Source organism: Capra hircus, chromosome 12 (assembly GCF_001704415.2).
Source record: "Capra hircus breed San Clemente chromosome 12, ASM170441v1, whole genome shotgun sequence".
Lineage (NCBI taxonomy): Eukaryota > Metazoa > Chordata > Mammalia > Artiodactyla > Bovidae > Capra > Capra hircus.
Genome location: NC_030819.1, coordinates 85196143 through 85216865, shown reverse-complemented (window position 1 = coordinate 85216865; position 20723 = coordinate 85196143).

Genomic DNA, 20723 nt, shown 5'->3' with positions numbered 1-20723 from the left:
ATGATATCCACAACTATAGAAGCAGTCAGAGTGATATAGACAACAGTGTCATCATACCTTTCTGGATGATTTCACATTTGCAGTCTTCGGATATAAGACCCAAAACATGTCTGCACCCCTTGTGTAAACAGTGAGTCCAAGGCTTTGCTGAGGATATAGGTTCCTTCTGCCAGCTTCTTCATTCTTTATTTTTTCCCCTTTTAAATCATTCAAAAATCTTTGTACCCACATCTCATTTTTTTTTTCCTTTAACTATCTTTCCTTTCTTTTCACTTAACCATGCAAATTGTTTTCAGATATTCTTTGTGTGATGTTAGCAGCACAAATTAAGGTTAAATTATATGGCATTTTAAAAGCCATTTTGAAGGTTAAAAATAACTTTTGTTGTGTTTCTTTATGACTGAATGCTCTGCAAAGAAACCTCCCAGGGCCCCCACTCCCACATCCCTACAGTTCCTCATATTTGGGAGCAGTAGTCGAAGTCAAATTCTGTGCTTTTCTATTGAGAAACGACGTTTGCAACTCTGTGGTTATTTTGTTGGATCAACCACTATAATTAGCATCCACTCTGCAGCACACCACCCTTCTCTCACAAGTGTATGTCCTAAAATAATTCTCTTTATTGTTTACATTGTTTTGAATACCAACATTTATTAGCACATTGTCAATGAATCACTCAATTTAAATGCCTCCCCCAACTCATAATCTTGTGATAAAAGATATTGTTCAAAATTTTAAAGACATCATGAAGAAGAATATTAACTGAAACTCCTGTGTTTGCTTGCCAATTGAAGAAAAATCTTTCATTTAAAAAAGGGTAAGATAAATGGTAGTGATAAGATCTTTCACAAGACTAGAATGCTGCAACTTGCTTGAGCAAATTTGCTTCTGTCACTTGAGTGTGCGTGCCTTGGATTTTGTCTCGTCACAACAAAGATTTGGAGTGACGGACATTAAAGCCCCCTCAGTGTGTCACAGCTCTCGGGTCTTGGACAGACCATGTTATAGCTCTCAGGTCTTGAACAGATTGTGTTATAGCTCTTAGACAAATCAGTGTTACAGCTCTATTTTATTTAGAAGACAGCATGAAAATCCATCTTCAAGGTGTGAGGGTATGTGGATCCAAAGATGAGAAGAGAAGAATGCCCCAGCGACTGGGGGGGGGGGGGGGGGGGGGGAGGGAGGGAGAGAGAGAGAGAGAGAGAAGAGAGAGCTAGCTTTGGATCCTCTTTTTATATCCCCCGCCCCCTACCCCACCCTGGGCCTGTCCTATGTAAATTGGGCCAGCCAGGAGTGTTGTTTATTTTACCTGAGGTCCTCACTCTGGTCCTTGGACCTTCCTTTATTCTATTTTTGAGGGCTTTTCTCTTCCTTATCTTTTAGCCACCGCCATTCTGGACTCTTTTTCCCTATTCTAACTACCTAACACTTCTAAAAGCCTACCTTGTAGGAAGGCTTACATTAGAAAAGCAAAATTTCACTAACTTAACAGACTTGTAAGCCCACAGAGATATAATTACATATTCTCTCCCTCAACTTATAAGTTCTTTGAAGTCTCAGGTTGCTACAGCAGAGCACCAGAGAGTTGTACATTTGAAAATGAGATCCAGTTTGATGTCTTCTGGTTTGGCTTTCATTTCCAAACACAGTAGACCAGTTTAAACCAATGAAGCTGATGCCAGGGATTCTATTTGGGTAAAAATCTGGAACAGTCTATTTTGACTCTAATACGTACTTGATCTGCCATTTAAAATCCTTTGTATCCATTCAAAAGCAAATTGCTTAAAATTTCTACTGTAGACCTGCCATAGTTTGATTAAAGACCTCATGAAGAATATAAGTTAATAACAGATATGAATCCTTTTTAGAACTAAGCATAACTCCTCTGAACCTAAAGAAATGTTGCAGTGCATTGTACGTTCCTATACACCAGTTCACCAAAGCAGTTCTCCTGCTTTCTGGAAACAAAACAACTGTTCATCAACCCCCTTACCCCAGGCAAGGACAGAAAGGCTAGTTTCAGCTGGATGATGTGGTTCAGGTGTCTTTGTGCCCACAGAGCTCAACCGAACAAGGAGTTAATGAAATTTCACTTTTTATGAAAGGAATCTCAGGATGGGGGAATCATTTACTTTTTAGTTACTGAAGTTTATCAAGTCCCAGAAACTTCAGTGCTTTCAAAAGGAAAATACAATTGCTATGGCAGAGTGTAGCCAATTGTGTCTTTTAAAAATAAGGCAGGGTAGGTACATTTCACACAGAACCTTCAAAGAGATCAAATACTCTGCCGTGAATAAGATAGATGAAAAAATGTTCTCTTTTGTAACCATAGGTAGTCCTTGATTTCATAGCAAGGTTGTACTGGCAATCGAAATTTCCCAAATCATGGCATTTGAAAGCTAGAAGAAATCTCCATCTTTCCTGAATTACTTGAAGTCAGTGACTGCTAAACTATTAGTTTGAAAAAGAGATATTGTGCTTGATGAGGGCTTCCCTGGTGGCCCAGTGGTAAAGAATCTGCCTGAAATGCAGGAGCAACAGGAAATGCAGATTCAATCCCTGGGTTGGGAAGATCCCCTGGAGGAGTGCATGGTAACCCACTCCAGTATTCTTGCCTGGAGAATTCCATGGACAGAGGAGCCTGGCAGGTTACAGTCCGTAGGGTCGCAAAGAGTTGGACACGCCTGAAGTGACTGAGCACACATGCACACGTTTAGTGAGCTACCTGTGCTATCAAAGCCATTCTAAAAGATCAAGTAAAGAAATCTTCAGTCTTGATTAATTGATGAAACTATTCAGAATCCATGTGATACTGATATTCTGTAGGAAGTCTTAGCCTATTCAGCCTTTAGCCATAGTAATGGAGACTTTTTCCTCACTACAAGTTTAAAACTGCAGTAAATTCATTCAATTCATGCTTTAGTCACATACAACAGAAATTTATGAAAAGTTCACCCTGTCACTTTCCTAGGAATGCCTCCTGATGAACATCCATTGATGACTGATTGATTCAAAAAACCATTGTGGGAGAAAGGAAAGATAACATATTGAAATTATGCACCCCTGAAGGGCTGTGTATAGTAAATCCAGTATATAGTCCTTTTATTATTTATTAAATTATAAAGGAAATGAATATTGATTTCAGTAATTGAGGTTAAAAGTAAGCAAGTAATTGCCTTATGCTAAGGCAAGATAAAAACTATATACCGTTTCATGGAAAGGATGAAAAAGATGTGAACATATTCTTAAATCATTACCTAGGTAATTAATAAATATAATGGAAGCATTTTACCTCCTAGCAACCGATGGGAATACCCAGAAACATAATGAAAACTAATAAAAGTATCCAAATGTCATACTGCAGAGTGTGGTAAGAACTGTTGTTCCCACACTGTTCTCAAACACATCTGCACACACAGATGGTAAACTGCTACCAGGAGCTTGAGTTGGAAAAGAAGAAAAAGGGAAGCCATCTTTTTAAAGTACCATTTAAATGTTTTAGAACATCATATACTACATAAGAAAAGAACAGCTTTCTTTCTTTTTATTTTTTCCAATCTGGGGAGGGATCAGTCATATTTTTCTCACTCTAAATGATACCTGCTCAGGAATAGAAATTTCAAAAATTCAGAAAAATATACAGAAGAAAAACTGTTCTCACAAATCCACTGTTTTGGTGTATAATACCTGTTTGGGCAGTACATAGTTATTTCATACAATTCTGATCACATGGAGATCAGTCAAAATTAAGGAATGTTCAAAAGCAGTTGGTATTCAGCAAAGATTGTTGAAAATGAGTGATAAAATAATCTAAAATAGAAGGAATATTTCTATCAGAGGTATCACTAGAGTTCAGTTCAGTCTCTCAGTCGTGTCCAACTCTTTGCCACCCCATGAATCGCAGCACGCAGGCCTCCCTGTCCATCACCATCTCCCGGAGTTCACCCAGACTCACGCCCATAGAGTCAGTGATGCCATCCAGCCGTCTCATCCTCTGTCGTCCCCTTCTCCTCCTGCCCCCAATCCCTCCCAGCATCAGAGTCTCTTCCAATGAGTCAACTCTTCACATGAGGTGGCCAAAGTACTGGAGTTTCAGCTTCAGCATCATTCCTTCCAAAGAAATCCCAGGGCTGATCTCCTTCAGAATGGACTGGTTGGATCTCCTTGCAGTCCAAGGGACCCTCAAGAGTCTTCTCCAACACCACAGTTCAAATGCATCAATTCTTTGGCACTCAGCTTTCTTCACAGTCCAACTCTCACATCCATACATGACTACTGGGAAAACCATAGCCTTGACTAGATGGACCCTTGTTGGCAAAGTAATGTCTCTGCTTTTGAATATGCTATCTAGGTTGGTCATAACTTTTCTTCCAAGGAGTAAGCATCTTTTAATTTCATGGCTGCAGTCACCATCTGCCGTGATTTTGGAGCCCCCAAAAATAAAGTCTGACACTGTTTCCACTGTTTCCACATCTATTTCCCATGAAATGATGGAACCAGATGCCATGATCTTCGTTTTCTGAATGTTGAGCGTTAGGCCAACTTTTTCACTCTCCTCTTTCACTTTCATCAAGAGGCTTTTTACTTCCTCTTTACTTTCTGCCATAAGGGTGGTGTCGTCTGCATATCTGAGGTTATTGATATTTCTCCCGGCAATCTTGATTCCAGCTTGTGCTTCTTCCAGCCCAGCGTTTCTCTTGATGTACTCTGCATATAAGTTAAATAAGCAGGGTGACGATATACAGCCTTGACGTACTCTTTTTCCTGTTTGGAACCAGTCTGTTGTTCCATGTACAGTTCTAACTGTTGCTTCCTGACCTGCATACAGATTTCTCAAGAGGCAGGTCAGGTGGTCTGGTATTCCCATCTCTCTCAGAACTTTTCATTTTATTGTGATCCAAACAGTCAAGACTTTGGCATAGTCAATAAAGCAGAAATAGATGTTTTTCTGGAACTCTCTTGCTTTTTCCATGATCCAGCACATGTTGGCAATTTGATCTCTGGTTCCTCTGCCTTTTCTAAAACCAGCTTGTACATCTGGAAGTTCACGGCAAATTCACATTTTGCTAAAGCCTGGTTTGGAGAATTTTGCGCATTACTTTACCAGCATGTGAGATGAGTGCAATTGTGTGGTAGTTTGAGCATTCTTTGGCATTGCCTTTCTTTGGAATTGGAATGAAAACTGACCTTTTCCAGTCCTGTGGCCACTGCTGAGTTTTCCAAATTTGCTGGCATGTTGAGTGCAGCACTTTCACAGCATCATCTTTCAGGATTTGAAATAGCTCCACTGGAATTCCATCACCTCCACTAGCTTTGTTCATAGTGATGCTTTTCACATTCCAGGATGTCTGGCTCTAGGTGAGTGATCACACCATCGTGATTATCTGGGTCGTGAAGAGCTTTTTTTTAGTTCTTCTGTGCATTCTTGCCACCTCTTCTTAATATCTTCTGCTTCTGTTAGGTCCATACCATTTCTGTCCTTTATCGAGCCCATCTTTGCATGAAATGTTCCCTTGGTGTCTCTAATTTTCTTGAAGAGATCTCTAGTCTTTCCCATGCTGTTTTTTTCCTCTATTTCTTTCATTGATTGCTGAGGAAGGCTTTATTTCTTCTTGCTCTTCTTTGGAACTCTGCATTCAGATGCTTGTATCTTTCCTTTTCTCCTTTGCTTTTCACTTCTCTTCTTTTCACAGCTATTTGTAAGGATTTCTTTTCCATGGGGATGGTCTTGATCCCTGTCTCCTGTACAATGTCATGAACCTCATTCCATAGTTCTTCAGGCACTCTATCTATCCGATCTAGGCCCTTAAATCTATTTCTCACTTCCACTGTATAATCATAAGGGATTTGATTTAGGTCATACCTGAATGGTCTAGTGATTTTCCCTACTTTCTTCAATTTAAGTCTGAATTTGGTAATAAGGAGTTCATGATCTGAACCACAGTCAGCTCCTCATCTTGTTTTTGTTGACTGTATAAAGCTTCTCCATCTTTCGCTACAAAGAATATAATCAATCTGATTTCGGTGCTGACCATCTGGTGATGTCCATGTGTAGAGTCTTCTCTTGTGTTTTTGGAAGAGGGTGTTTGCTATGACCAGTGCATTTTCTTGGCAAAACTCCATTAGCCTTTGCCCTGCTTCATTTTGTATTCCAAGGCCAAATTTGCCTGTTACTCCAGGTGTTTCTTGACTCCCTACTTTTGCATTCCAGTCCCCTATAATGAAAAGGACATCTTTTGGGGGCATTATTTCTAAAAGGTCCTGTAGGTCTTCATAGAACCGTTCAACTTTAGCTTCTTCAGCATTACTGTTTGAAGATACTATACATAATATCTACAGAGGTACTGCATACTCACTATAGGCAGCAACGCTTGGGGCAAAAGGAAAATATATGTCTGTATAAGCTCTGAAAACAATTCAAAATGGACATTCTGAACATATTTTGAACAATGTAAGCTTAATTAAAATGCACTGTACATCCCTCCCTTGAGAAGCAGAGCCCTCAATGTGGCTCTGTTCCCTACGCAAGCCAGCCAGATCCTTGGTAACTGATTGCTTACACTGGTTGTATTCCAAGGGGGAAGAGGCATTGATCCAATGTGTGACCAGTCAGACTGTGCCTTCCATGCCCATGTACTTCTGCAAGGCCAGTACTGGCAATACAGACATAGGGAATGTCTTCCTCCCTCATGTGATGCCACATACAATTTCTTCTGACAAGGCAATCCATTACTCAGCAAAAGGAGAAGGGGAATTAGCGTATACCCATAGGATTCACTGATCTCTCCCTGACAGCCCAACTGATGGAGCAGTGAAGCAGCACACTGTAGACTAGGTCACACGGTCAGCTGGGTTAGCTTGTGCAAGACAGTCTCTTGTAGGTTTGGTTCCTCAGGAAGCTGACCCTGAGAAGCTGATTAGCGTAAGGGGTCTTGGGATTAAATTCTGTGGAGGAGATGGAAGGAAGCAGGGTTGAACAGAGACAGAAGCTGCGATATAGGCTGAATGGAAACCTTACCTAACCCTGCAGACAGAACTGAAGATGAAGCCATCCAGAATTGGGATAAGGGGGATGGGCCTTAACACCTGCATATTAACTAGTCATGCAGCACAGCAGGCCCTAGGAAGTAGACTGGGACCTCTTGAGCTGAAGCAACCCCAAAAAGAGCTGAAAGCTCGCTGCCAATTGCAGCCCCAGTGGCTGAGAATGAATATTTTATTTCTGAAGAGGGGGCCTGTATAATGCATCAAAATGTCTGCCTTAAGTCTTGTCCTAAAATGCAATACATGCTCTGAACCAGGATATAAAACATGGTTTCTGGGAACAGGTGGTGGAAGTGAAGGTGATTCCCTTCACTATTATCCTTAATAACCTACCTGCAGAGGGTTTGCTTCCCAGATCCTAACATCTCTGTGCTCTGCTGTTTTGGCTGTCATGGTTCCCAAGAAAGGAATACTTCCACTAGGAAATAAACAAAAACTTCCTTTTAACTAGAGGCTGAGACTGCTATCCAGCCATGTCTGATTCTTTATGCCATTGAGATGGAAAAAAAAAATTATGTGTTTCTAGGGAGATTGACTCTGATTATTAAGAAGAAATTGTGTTGCTTCTAAACAATGAAGAGAGGGAGAAGTATGCACAAAATCTGAAAAGAAAAAGCCCAGTGAGTGAAGTCAATGGGTTACTCCCATAACCCAATCCAGAAAAGTCTACTAATAGTACCAACCATTCAGCAATTAAAGTTTTAAATAACTCTACAGGTAAAGAAATCTAACCAGCTAAGGTACTGGGGTAAGAAAGAAGAACATGGAAAGGATATTGGGAGAAAGAATTCATGAATACCAAGTACAGCCACATGACCAGTGTTAGACAGGGGGACAACAGTAACTAAACATTTTCCTTTCTTTATTTCAGAACATACCTATATTTATTAACTGTTTTCTCCTTATGTCTAATGTTTGTTCACAGTGGTTAGCCTTATAAAGGCATACTGCATCCAGAAAGGCATACTGCTGGAATGCAGCCCTGTTCTCTATAGAACGCCTGAGAGAGCAAGCCTGTGCATCAGAAGCCATCTTATTGAGCATGATTCTCACAGAAATGCTAAAGCATAGATTTCCAAATGGGTCACAAACCAAGTCTATACTGAGCTCCTATGACCTAACACATTGCAAATTCCTGTCCAGAGTCTAAGATACAAGAAAACTACTTTGTAAATTATCTTCTCTATTACTCTTACTTAAAACATGAATCCTATAAGCAGGAAAAGGGAGAGAGAGAGCTCCTGAAATATTACTCACTTCACTTGGCTCCAACCATGTCATACTTTCTTCCTATTTCTATACTCATTCAAAATCTCCTCTGCAGTAGTTCTATGTTGCTCTTAGTGGAAACTTGAAGTTCAACCTTTGTTTTCCCAACTATACTTTCTTCATTAGCAATCTCATCAGTGCTCATGAATTCAATTAGGAATTAATACAGGTGTTTCACAAATTCATACCTTAACTCAGGCAAAACCATTCCTCTGAACTCAACCTATTTATCCAATGTACTACTCAACCTATTTATCCAATGTACTACTCAACATCTTCACTTGGGAATCTCCAAGATGTGTCAGACACAACAAATTAGGGCTCAAATTATCTTTTCCTCAAAATCTAGTGCTTAAGTAAGTGAACCGAAGCTCTGTCATTCAGCTTCTGAAGGTAGGAACATAGATGTGATCTTTATTGCCTCCCCAACACCTAACATGCCAAGTAACTTGTCCAGTTGATTCAGCTTTTAAGTTCCCACATCTGCAAATTTCCACTGCCATCACCCTATTCCCAAGTGACAGGGATAGCATGGTGCCCTCAAAGAAGTGTTCTTGGACTACTACAATACAATTGGACTCCACAAGCTCTTTCTTACCTCTTTATCATGTTCTTCTTAGCAGCAAGGAATATTTTTTTCCAAATGAAAGTCTGATTTTACAATTTAAAATTCCTCAGTAAGTTCCATGTTTCTTGGGCTTAAGCCCAACATTACCAAAAACCATGAGGCTTTGCCAGGTCTAGGCCCTACCTTTCATACTCTACCCTTCCCTGGATCACAGGCACATTGGCCTTCTCTCAGATCCTCAAGCATCAGTCCTCTTTTCTGCTATAGGACCTCTGTGCACACTGCTTCCTTGTCTGGAATAAGGCTGGACCCCTGTCAGGAATTAGCCTTCACACATGTACACACACACATAAACACACATGCATGCATATGCACACACGCACATGCTGCTGCTGCTGCTAAGTCGCTTCAGTCATGTCCGACTGTGCGACCCCAGAGATGGCAGCCCACCAGGCTCCACCGTCCCTGGGATTCTCCAGGCAAGAACACTGGAGTGGGTTGCCATTTCCCTCTCCAATGCATGAAAGTGAAAAGTGAAAGTGAAGTCGCTCAGTTGTGTCCAACTCTTAGCGACCCCATGGACTGCAGCCTACCAGGCTCCTCCATCCATGGAATTTTCCAGGCAAGAGCAATGGAGTGGGGTGCCATTGCCTTCTCCCCACACTCACATACTTAATTCCTATTCAGGTTAATCCAATTCATGAGAATCTTTTCCTCAAAGGAGACTTCCTTAATGCCATACTCAAGATCAAAATGCCTGGCTAGGTACTCTCATATCACATGTTCATTTACTTCATAGCTTTTAATTAAACAATAATTTCTTTGGTTCTATTACTTAATGCCATCTTCCCCACTGGACAATAAGCTCCACGAGGTCAGGGCCATGATAATTTTATTTATTTTATCCTCAGCATCTAGCAAAGTATCTCACACAGAGGTAGCACTATCTAAAGCTTTGTTGAATAGAAAGTGGGAAAAAAAAGGGGGGGGGAGGTTTCAAAGGTTTTTAGTCTTGAGAAATTTTCTAAGAGAAAGGAAAATGATTTTAAATTTATAAAGCACTTTTACACACATAATCTCATTTAGCTACACAAAGGCCTATTAGATGAACTGGCTACAATGCTTTGCCAGCTTACAAATCTCTGCTGCATGCATTATTTGCACCCCTTCACTCCAGTCTTCCTAGTTCAAGTACAGACATTTCTGGTCTATGGCAAAATTGCCTTCCTGAAAAACCTCACTGGGGGAAAACAAGGTTGTGGCAGACCAGTAAAAACTTATGAGATTATAATCAGAAGACAAAAATAATCATAGTTTTGTTAAATCCATGAGCACAGATGCTCATGGCACTGCTGGTATTTGCACCTAAAATCACCCTCAGTGCATCCTTTTCAATCTTATACCCTTGGGCTTGTGCTTCCTACTTTGAGATGTAGAGTCCTGCAGAATTCATTTCCAATAGAGTTCAACCATATAAAAATTAAAAATTCAATCCAGGAATACACATCTTCTCTACCTTTTTTAACATGGGAGCAATGTGTCCTCAGCTGCTGCTCCTGCATTTGCAGCTTCCCCCAGAAGCATCTCATGGCAGAAATTATCCCATTTTTGAAGCCACTATAGAAGAAAGCTGCTTTCTCAGATGAAAGGAAGTCACTCTAAAGTGTTTGTCATCTGTTTCCTTAAAGTCTTCCTTATTGCTAGGGTTTTTTCCTCAACTCTGAAAAAGTTTATATCTGATGACTATAAAATATTAATATTGTGGAACTTAAAATGACATATCCTCCATGTTATGCCAACATCATCCCCCATTGCCAATTGCATATAAGCTAATCCACATTAAAGAAACATGCATTTCAGCAGAACAAATTGTGTAGTGTTCATTTACTATATCCCTGTTATGAATGGCATTGGCAAACTCATTTCAGTACTGAAATTTTGTCTCATTATTGAAAATGTCTCTTCAACTTACTACTATTTGTACAAAGAAATGTACACTCTAGCAACTGCAGATCTTTCTTATCAAGGTGTTTCATAAATGACAGTCAACCAAAAAGTCTTTATGAAAACAGAAGACATCACTAAGGGGTCCCCCCCCTTTAATAGTTTAGTGTTGTTTTCTGAAGGCTGTATAGACAATTCAGTAAGCATTTAAAAAAAAATTAGGGTAAGATTATCTGTATTACAGAATAAAACACCCCATTTTGATCTTCATTCAGTTTATGACACCACCATCTTCAAATATAATATCACATACTAAAAACTGAGTCTAACTGATGCGTTCCACGATTTAAAGCTGTCATGCAGTTGACAAATAAGAAAAATCAAACCAGCTAGAACATATCCCTGTGAGCACAATGCTACACAGGAAGTCAGTATCTTTCTACAAGACATTTCATACACTCAGACATTTTACCTGACATATTACTTACCCTTCACGAAATTGAAGGCATTTTGCTGTGCTTATTCTGTTGACATTTTGTGAAATATTCTGAAATGGAATCCTTTTTGATGAGTTCTTCAAAAAAGGAAACTTAATTTTCTCAAAGCCTCTCTTAAAGTAAGGCAAAGTGAAATGAATTTCAAAATGAAATCAATGTATTTCACTCTTCTTTTAACCATAAAGTATATAAAATAAATTTGCTTAATATTATATATACACATAGGAAGATAACAAATTTTTTAAACTTTCTATTTTATCTTGAAGTATAGCCAGTTAAAAATGTTGTGATAACTTCAGGTGAACAGCAAGGGACTCAGCCATACATATACGTATTTATTCTCCCCACATTCCCCTCTCATCCAGGCAGCCACATAATATTGAGCAGTTTCCTGTGCTAGAAGGTAGCAAATTTAAAATATCTATTTCACTCTATTCAACCACCAAAATAACAATAGAAATATTTTTTTAAACACAACAAGTTATGATAGTAATCAACCTAATAAACTTCAAAGGCAATGGCAATATGAATAAAAGGGATCCAAATCCCACACTCTTGGTGGCTCTCAAAGACAATGTGAAGAACAACCATCAAAATGGAAGAACTTTGAGTGGTATATCTAATCATCTACTCCATGTAAAAGAGGAGATGGTCTGAAGTATGGATTCATATTTATTGAGGGGCAGAAGCTGGCTAGGTGGCAAGGGTCTTAGAAAAGTGTACAAGATCAATGACTTCACAGAATAGACACAAAGTGGTAAAATACTTCAATTGCATTTTTGTGCACAGAAATACTTATCAGAGGTCACTACAAAACAAATGAGAGGGGGAGCCACCCTGTGAATGTCAGTCATCACAATTTCACTGCCACTCCAATATTTAATCTGGGAGGTCATGTAAAAGTGGCTATGGTGATATGTGTAGAGGCAATAGATGGGATAACAGCATAGCTTTCTTATTACCACTGTTTATCTGATACTATGAGTACCCTTTCTTCCAAATATGATGTCTCCATGATGAGACATCTAGAACAACTATCCAGCCATCTACTGGCAAGATGATTGTTTTAAACTCCTCTCATTATGAAGAACATTTGGTCTACATTGAAATAAAGACCACCACTCTATCTGTAACACTGTCTGTGATCTTATGAAATGCCTCTATTTCTATTCTATTACTACATTCCAGAACTGATGTTATTTCAAGAAGATTTTCTTCTGACCCAAGACTGAATTTTATGACCAAAAAAAAAAAGTGAAGTTATCAGCTGACACCTGTGATATTTCCTGTTATTTTCATGCATCATCATGAAAAATCAGATGACTTCACAGAACAACATACTTAATTATTGAAGACCCAGTTATAGTATCAGCTTGGAGGCAACACCTTGAAAAGTCAGAGTGTTTTCCCACTGGAGAACTGGATATGCTGTATGGTCTGGTGGGAGCAGCACATCTTAATATTACATGTAATTGCAAACCAAAAGTTTTCCATCACGATGCACAACTTTAGGTTTTTTGGGTTTAACTGTCTTAATACCCAAGGAAAGAATACTTCTGGAAGGGACCAAATTAATAGTTTTGCTAAATTTGAGTTTGATACAACTGTATGACCCTTACAAGCATTTTAGGCAGTTTAAGTCATGAAATAAACAGAAAAGAGAGAAAAGCAGAGTTATTATTCAGTTCAGTTCAGTCGCTGTTGTGTCTGACTCTGTGCGACCCCATGAATTGCAGCACGCCAGGCCTCCCTGTTCATCACCATCTCCCGGAGTTCACTCAGACTCACGTCCATCGAGTCCGTGATGCCATCCAGCCATCTCATCCTCTGTCGTCCCCTTCTCCTCCTGCCCCCAATCTCTCCCAGTATCAGAGTCTTTTCCAATGAGTCAACTCTTCGCATGAGGTGGCCAAAGTACTGGAGTTTCAGCTTTAGTATCATTCCTTCCAAAGAAATCCCAGGGTTGATCTCCTTCAGAATGGACTGGTTGGATCTCCTTGCAGTCCAAGAGACTCTCAAGAGTCTTCTCCAACACCACAGTTCAAAAGCAACAATTCTTCTTGGCTCAGCCTTCTTCACAGTCCAACTCTCACTTTCATACATGACCACAGGAAAAACCATAGCCTTGACTAGGTGGACCTTTGTCGGCAAAGTGATGTCTCTGCTTTTGAATATACTATCTAGGTTGGTCATAACTTTTCTTCCAAGGAGTAAGCATCTTTTAATTTCATGGCTGCATTCACCATCGGCAGTGATTTTGGAGCCCCCAAAAAATAAAGTTTGACACTGTTTCTACTGTTTCCCCATCTATTTCCCATGAAGTGATGGGACCAGATGCCATGATCTTCATTTTCTGAATGTTGAGCTTTAAGCCAACTTTTTCACTCTCCTCTTTCACTTTCATCAAGAGGCTTTTTACTTCCTCTTCACTTTCTGCCATAAGGGTGGTGTCATCTGCATATCTGAGGTTATTGATACTTCTCTGGCAATCTTGATTCCAGCTTGTGTTTCTTCCAGTCCAGCGTTTCTCATGATGTACTCTACATAGAAGTTAAATAAGCAGGGTGACAATATACAGCTTTGATGTACACCTTTTCCTATTTGGAACCAGTCTGTTGTTCCATGTCCAGTTCTAACTGTTGCTTCCTGACCTGCATACAGATTTCTAGTTTGAGTAATTATTCTTATCAAGGAGCAATATTTTGTGCTACACAAACAAAGTGGAGAAGCGCATTTCCTGTCTTTTAGCATGCCGAGTGGTAAAAGTTTATGGAAGACTAGAACAACCCAGCACAAGCAGGACTGTCAAGGTCCTTCATGCCTCAGGACTGAGTTTAAGTTACCCCAACCAACCCAGGTTAAAAAGAAATTTTAAGAAAAAACTAACTAAGGTGCTGGCTTAGGGAAAAAGGAAACATAAAATAGAAAATGAAGAAAATACAAATACCAAGGATATCCTCATGATCATTTGCAGAAACGAAGACTATAGGGGTTATATTCTTCTTTGTTCTTGACATATTTTTTTTTCATTTGATTTATTTTTATCAGACACTTTCTCTCTTTCTTCTCTCTTCCTCTAACAATTTATATAAATTTGTTGTAGACAGTTAAGTTGCAATTTAATTGTCAGTTTAAATATGTCAAGGTGGAATTGTGACTAAAGTAAAACAGGAATAAATATCACTCAAAGATGGTATAGGGCTAACTGGATTTTAGATCTTATCTTTTGGGGAAAGGACTTTACATATATGGAGAACAATTGTATTGCATTTACAGAAACATGTTGTCACTCTTTTAATTCTTATTTGAAATGATGGCTTCAACAGTTTTTAAAGAAGGTTTAAGCTTGAGGACAAAGACCTTATCAGCTAACCCATCATTATTTCCACAGTATGCCAGTCTAGTGCCTAGCCTATACATAGCAAACTCCAACAATTACTGAAGATCATACATATGGAACCGAGATCATGGGTTGAGGAAAAGAATTTTCAATGAAATTAAGAAATCAGAAGTTCCATTGTAAACAAGACCAGCAACTACTGGCTTCTGGCACAAAACTGGAGTCTCACTTGCATGCTTTTACCACCAATTTCCCTATCAAAACTATCAGTCTATTACTTAATCAGTAGCTTTTGCTCTACAACTGACTGACTGACTGATATTTGCAATATTCAAAAAGTATCACGCCAAGTCATCCATTAATTCAATTGATTGGAGGAACTATGTTTGTCCTAATATTGATTAGTCTTTTAAAAGTTTCAATTGCAGTTATTATTTAGGGCTCATAATTCCAGAATTTGCAGTAAGCTTCATTCAAGCTTGTATATTTACAGTTAGCTATATTTTATTTATATGATAATACTTACTGACCCACCAAACACATATATATTACATATATTACATAGTAAGTCTTAACCCAACCACTAACAGAATTATGCACACTTTTGATACCATCAGGATTAATTATGTTTTCACTTAATTTAACAACCTTGTTAATTTTGAGGCTTACCAAGTGGCTTAGCGGTGAAGAATTTGTCTCCCAAGCAGGAGACCTGGGTTTGATCCCTAGATTGGGAAGATCCCCTGGAGAAGGGACCGGCTACCCACTGCAGTATTATTGCCTGAAGAATTCTATGGACAGTCCATGGGGTCACAAAGAGTCGGACGCAACTGAGTCACTTTCACTTTCATTAATTTTAGGCTTGTTAACAAATATTTTAACAATGTATCAGCATGACCAGATACTGTAAGAGAAGGTACATTTTAAGGTCACATAAAAGAAGGAGAAATGAGTTTAAAACTTAAGATAATAATACAGAGGAGAAATTATGTAAATCTCTACACAGTTGTGGCATTTGAAAGTGAGAAAAGCAATTAAAAGTGTTTATGAGTCAGAGCTGCTGAGCTGAGTGACCATTGGATATAGGGAAAGAAAGAAAAAAAAGGATTAGACTAGCATGACTCTCAGCTTTTCAGTTATGTCACAATGTGGATCATGGTGCCACCAGATAAATGAGCCTGGAAGGAGAAGGAGGTCAGTTTTGGAATACTATGCTTTAGGCATCAATACACTCAATTGTATTATATATAGCTCTCTGGATTTGAACTGATTTGAAAGTCAGTTATGTCTAGGTAGCAGTTAACATCATGTATTTTATGACTTTTCTCAACAAATGAAATATTTACTACTTGCTCTTCCCTTATCCAATCTGTTCTCTATATAGACACACAAGCTATACTGATCTGACCTCAAGAATCAAAGAGAGTGAAACAGGGTAGTGCACCCTGTTAGCAGAGCTGTGGGCTAGTTGCTGCTCTAGGGCTTGCATGTGGATAGGTTAGTTGCATGCTCTCCACATTCAAATCATAAGCAGCTCCTGAAGACCAATGCAGAGCAGTGAGCATGTGCCCTGGGTCCCCACTGTGCCAGCAGTTGAGCACCCCTCACTGTTTCACTATACACAGTGCCTAAACATGAGAGTTGAGTCCAGCTCCAACCTCCACAACTGACCAGATGAGCCTTCCTCTACCATTCTGGTATATATAGGACCATGCGACACACTCCCTTCCCCAAGGTCACTGCTCGATCCATTGCCTGGACTTTTGAGCTCTGGTTCCTTCATGTGCCTATTAACATTCCCGAGTCATCCTCTTTTCCACTTTACACCCCAAAGAAACGAGCAGTGACCCTCTGATGGCTCACCAAGATGGTGTGGAGAGATGAGAACTGAGAGAAATATTCTATACGAGGGCAGAGAAAGAGGGGAACTGGACATGGACAACCAGAAGAGAAAATGTTATTGATGATCAAATTGACAGTAATCTGAGTGCCTGAAGAGGGGTACAGTCAGTGGATTTAAAATTATGAAGAATTAGCTAAGAGGTAGAAAATATAAGTCATTTCTCTAGAAGCATTGTTGCTAGTCCTAAAAGGTGTAAGAAAAATTGCACAATACATATAATATCATAGAAGTTCATGAACTTTACTCACTGGAGATTTCCTGGGAACCGATTTATCTTTACTACTATTTCTACTTCTAATATGCTTGGTTATCTGGTTTCTCATTCCATACAAAATTATAATGAGCAAATCAGAAGGGAGAACACACTAAGAATAGTAAATAGAACATCACAATCTATCAAAAGAGAGGAACTGAGGGGAAAAAAAGAACACCAAACCTCAAACAGAACAATCCAGCATCATTTAGTATGAATATAAACCGCTTTAAACAACTCACCCAGAGAAAAATCATTGCATTTCAGCAAAATACAATAAATGATATTCACAAGATCAATCTTGGTTGTTAGGAAAATGACAAACTGTGTTCAATGGACTCAATTTTAGAAGATTATAAAGTGAAAAAAGCTTTATCTAATTTTTTTTTTAGATGTTGGATCCTTAGAAGGGTAGTATTCAATTACCAAGGAAATGCACGCATACAAAACATGGTATTACCCAATGATACTGAGCAAATGAGATTTTACTCAACACAGGACAGAAATGGTTACCAGTTATCAAACTCAGACTAAGACCAAATCAGCATTGGATAATTTTGGGAAAAAATTGCATAAAATACTTTCTGCTTATTATTTTATTGAGTGCTGAATTTTCAGTTAAACTTTTTCTTCAGGTGCTAATTTTATTTTCTGACAACTTCTACTTCTCATTGCCATTATGTAAAGTATGCCCTATACAGAATGTTTGGAGCAATGTTATTCTCTGAAATGGCCTTTAGTTTCTTTGAACTATAGGCTCCAAGTCCATAAATGTGCGATACATAAATACTGATAAGTTGAGGCCCTCTATTCACTTTTCTGAATGTTCAGTCTCAATACTGAAAATATGTTTCCATCTGCTGAGTCCCATCTTTACCTAGTCCTGAGCCCCCTAGCCCCAGACCAGCTGCTAGTAATGATGTTCCTCACACCAGTCCCACTTGTTAAAATAAGAACTAGCAATAGTGGAAATTAACAACATGTTAACATTTATTGGAAGCTTACTTCTTGCTACAGCACTAAAAGAAAAGAATTGGTGGGAAAGTTTGTACTGGAGGAAAAGAAAAATCCGTGAAGAAAACAAATTATGCTTTATCATTTGTGCAGCATAGGTAAAGGAAAATTGATTATTGATTTATATCTGTGCTTTATAGAAAGGATTTATCTATCTCATAGCTAAGATCCACCCAGACAGGAGAAGGCAAGGGGTACAGGAGTCACTATGACCATTACTTGTCATAGCAGTAGTTTCTTTCCAACTGACATAATCTACAGTGTGATATAGAAAGTTTTTGATTGATTGTGAAATGGCAGTCTCCACTCTATGCTGAGTTAAAACTAGCTGAGAGTTTCAACTTGTAGAACATTCAAAATGAGTTTCCAGAACTCTGGGCACAGAACATAGGAGACAGAACAATGGGAAAGCTAAAGACTCAGTTACTCAGAGAGGGATACTGAACAAAGTAGAACGAAGGTGGAGAGACAAACCCAGGAGACACTGCATCAGGGAAAAGACACCCACTTTCACTTCACTGCCATAAATAGTTCCATTAATATTTTGACTAACCCAATAAAAGGCCTTGCAACCCTGGGCATTTCAGCTTCATTTCTGCCTTTCCCAGATTCCAATTGCTTCAGTGCCTACATAAAGCTGTCCAATAAAACAAGTATTACTACTAACTTCCTTTAACATATTGTACTTTTCAAGGTTGCCCAGCCATGGTTATGCTATCATGCTGTCATTTCTCAAGTGAGTTACAGTCTTTATTTTCCTTCTCCCTCCCTCTGTTTTTGTCACCCACATGCTGGGGCCTTCATGGTCTCAATACTCTCTGGGGAATAAGGCTGCTTTCCATCAGGTACAAAGAAATGGAACTCCACTTGAAAAAGCAGCATAGCTTTTAGGTATTCATAAATCAAAAGAGCTAGTTATCCATAACTATCTAACCTGGAAAAGCAAGTACAGATGTACAAATGTGATATCAAGTAGGTGATTGGAAAAAAAAAACAAACAAACTTCTAGACGGGACACTTTTTGGTTTGACAGTTATTGGAAAAATTACAGTAGCAGAAAAAGGATCATGTATCCTGCTGCTGTTGCTGCTGCTGCTCAGTCACTTCACTCGTGTCTGACTCTGTGCGACCCCATAGATGGCAGCCCACCAGGCTCCTCCATCCCTGGGATTCTCCAGGCAAGAATACTGGAGTGGGTTGCCATTTCCTTCTCCAATAAAGAAAGTGAAGTCACTCAGTCGTGTCCGACTCTTTGCGACCCCATGGACTGCAGCCTACCAGGCTCCTCCATCCATGGGATTTTCCAGGCAAGAGTACTGGAGTGGGGTCCATTGCCTTCTCCATCATGTATCCTGCTGCTGCTGCTAAGTCACTTCAGTCGTGTCCAACTCTATGTGACCTCATTGATGGAAGCCCATGAGGCTCCCCCGTCCCTGGGATTCTCCAGGCAAGAACACTGGAATGGGTTGCCATTTCCTTCTCCAGTGCATGAAAGTGAAAAGTGAAAGTGAAGTCACTCAGACGTGCCCAACCCTCAGCAGCCCCATGGATTGCAGCCTTCCAGGCTCTTCAGTCCATCACTAATAACATGCAGGAGTGAGCCAGAGAGACTCTATTTGGGTGAGGGCAGAGTAAACTGCTCAGAATCACCTTAATAAACAAGGCAGATGGCATTCACCAGCTCTTTGACCTTGGACAGGTCATTGTACCTCTCTGAGATTGTTTTATTATTGGGATATAGTTGCTTTACAATGTTGTATTAGTTTCTGCTGTACAATGAAGTGAATCAGCAATATGTATACATCTGTCCCCTCCCTCTTGGTGGTTCTTTAGATCTTTGCTTTCTGCCATAAGGGTGGTGTCATCTGCATATGTGAAGTTGTTATTTCCCCTGGAAATCTTGATTGCAGTTTGTGAGTCATCCAGCCCAACATTTCACATGATGTACTCAGCATATAAATTAAATAAACGGAGTGACAAAACACAGCTTTGTCATATTAGATTCCCAATTTTGAACCTATAAGCTGTTCCATGTCCAGTTCTAACTGTTTCTTCTTGACCTGCACACTAGTTTCTCAGGAGGCAGGTAAGGTGGTCTGGTATTCGTATCTTTTTTAAGAATTTTCCACAGTTTGTTGTGATCCATACTGTCAAAGGCTTTAATGTAGTCAATGAAACAGAAGTAGATGCTTTTCTGGAAATTCCTTGCTTTCTCTATGATCCAATGAATGTTGGTAATTTGATCTCTGGTTCCTTTGCCTTTTCTAAACCCAACTTGTACATCTGGAAGGTCTCAGTTTATGTGCTGCTGAAGCCTAGCTTGAAGGATTTTAAGCATAAGCTTACTAGCATGTGAAATGAGTGCAATTGTGCAGTAGTTTTAAAATTCTTTGGCATTACCCTTCTTTGGGATTGGAATGAAAACTGATTCTTCCAGTCCTGTGACCATTGCTGAGTTTTCCAAATTTGCTGACATACTGAGTGCAGCACTTTAATGGCATCATCTTTTAGGATTTGAAACAGCTTAGCTGGAATTCCATCACCATCACTACTTTTGTTCATAACAATGCTTCCTAAGTCAATAAAGCAGAAATAGATGTTTTTCTGGAACTCTCTTGCTTTTTCCATGATCCAGCAGATGTTGGCTATTTGATCTCTGATTCCTCTGTCTTTTCTAAAACCAGCTTGTACATCTGAAATTTCACAGTTCACGTAGTGCTGAAGCCTGGTTTGGAGAATTGCGAGCATTACTTTACTAGCATGTCAGATGAGGGCAATTGTGCAGTAGTTTGAGCATTCTTTGGTATTGCCTTTCTTTGGGATTGGAATGAAAACTGACCTTTTCCAGTGCTGTGGCCACTGTTGAGTGTTCCAAACTTGCTGTCATATTG